This window comes from Penaeus chinensis, chromosome 22 (genome assembly GCF_019202785.1).
Source record: "Penaeus chinensis breed Huanghai No. 1 chromosome 22, ASM1920278v2, whole genome shotgun sequence".
Classification (NCBI taxonomy): domain Eukaryota; kingdom Metazoa; phylum Arthropoda; class Malacostraca; order Decapoda; family Penaeidae; genus Penaeus; species Penaeus chinensis.
The window spans coordinates 9810902-9813206 of NC_061840.1; positions in this window are offsets into that span (position 1 = coordinate 9810902).

Below are 2305 nucleotides of genomic sequence, written 5' to 3' on the forward strand. Positions count from 1 at the left end.
CACTATGACTGGTGGGGAGGATTAGCTGGTGTGTTGATGAGACCGTCAGAAGTGACCATTACGGCACTGTAACTACTCTCATGGATGCTGGCCCAGCTGAAATCCTAAGACCGAATCCAAGATGGAAAACAGACAAGGTCGACTGACAGGCGTTTCAAAACGCCTTGGCCCTCTGTCTGAGATGCAATGATCCCCCACAAAGCGAAAATGTGGAAGTGCTTGAAGCCAACCTGCTAAACGCCATTAATGAAGCAGCCTCACTGACCATACCCAAAACTCGGCCTGGGTCCAGAAGTCACAAAGACGCCTGGTACTTCAACAATGAGATCAGAGAGGTCAACCACAGGGTGAACATGTGCCGAAAACTAATCCGAAGGCAAAGAACCCATGGCGAGCTACCAGGCACTCAGCCCCGAGGTGCACGCATCACGACCCCCAAGTGGAGGCAAACAGACTGGCGCACGAGTTCTCTGAGAAAACAAGCAGCAACAGCCTGCCAGCCGAGCTGAGGGTAAGACAAGAGCGTCTGCAGCCAGACAGACTTGCTCAGATCAGAGAATGGGCAGCCGAACCCGATAACTCTGAGGGATCTAAGAAAAGCCTATAAATCCAGTTCCAACACAGCCCCGGGCTCTGATGGGATCTCGTACTCCATTATCTCCCACCTAGGACTAGCAGGTGAGCGTGCACTCTTGAAATTCATCAACAAGTCCTGGGAAACTTCCACTCTACCCCAGAGTTGGAAGAGGGCTACCGGAGTTCCCGTCCCAAAACCAAAGGAGCCAGGGAAGTACCGCCCCATCTCTCTCCTCAGCTGCCTGGCCAAGACGGCCGAGAGGATGGTACTAAACTGGCTCCAATGGAAATAGGGACCCCCACACGAACACCTCCACGGGTTCACAAGGGGCATGAGCACAGCGCACAGCATAGCTATGCTCTTAAGCACAATCAGCAAGGGCCCAGCTGTGGTGGTATTCCTTGACCTGGAGAAGGCTTTTGAACTGGCAAGTCCACTTGCCATTCAGGAAAGCCTGATCCAGAAGGGAATCAGAGGAAAGCTCTTGGCTTGGATAGGTGACTACTTCAGGAACAGGACTGCTAATGTCAAATTCCAGGGTCACCTAGCACAGCACATGCCGCTCGAAAATGGAACACCACAGGTTGGGGTTCTCAGTCCAACCCTATTTAACACTTTAATGTCCTGCATCCTCAACATAAACCTGCCATTGGGGTGCAAGATCATCTCGTATGCAGACGATCTCGCTATCACCTCCACTGGACCACGCAGCCAGAATAAAGCCCAGCGTTGTCTGGATCTCGTGTCCGAGGAGTGTTGTAGGACAGGACTAAAGGTCTCTGCAGTCAAATCCAAAGTTATGGCTCTGAGACATAGAGTTCGAGGCACAAGTCTGAAATTCCAGTGAGTGGAACTTGAATGGGTCCAGGACTTCCTATATAGACCGGACCTTCTCCTTCCAGAAGTAGGTCCAGTACCTGGTTGACCGAACCAAAGCAAGACTGTCTGTCATGAGAGCAATGACTGGGAGACGCATAGGACCCAGACACAAAATACTAAGATCATGTACATGCTGTCCAGCCCATTGTGGACTATGCCTCTGTCGCTCTAATAGCCGTGAAGAAAAAGTGAACAGACAAATTGGAGACAGTCCAAAATGAAGCTGCCAGGATCATTCTGGGTGCCCCGAGGTGGATGAAGGTCCTCAGCCTCCTGATGGAGACAAACCTTCTCCCCATGGACTCACGAATCGATCTAATGGCAACACAATTCCTGTCAAAGGTCATCCAGGCTCCCAGGAACACAAGCCTAAGACAAAAATTAGTCAGATGCCTCGAACAAGACAATGAGGTCTTTGCAAAAAACGCCTGGCTGTCTCACACAGCCAGGGTGTTGATACGCCATCAGCTCAAAGAACAGCTTCTTGCTAAGGGCATGGACTCCCCCCACCCCGACTTTGCCGAAGCCCCGCCGTGGGCACAGAGCTTGATAAAGTTCAACATAATGAGCCTGTCAATGAAAAAGAGCCTATACTCCATGCCTATCCTAAAGGCAGAAGCTCAGAAGGTCATTGCAACCATCACTCCTCCTGGTAGTAGAACATACTTCACGGATGAATCGGTCGATCCCTTGATCCACACTGCAGGCCCCGGCTTTGCAGCAAGGGACGCCATGCAATCCATGAGAAAAACAGACAACGCCTCCTCGCTACAGGCAGAGGCAGTTGCAATCATGGGAGCCCTAGCCCATGCGTCCCTAAGGAAAGGACACGTGGTCATACACACAGAC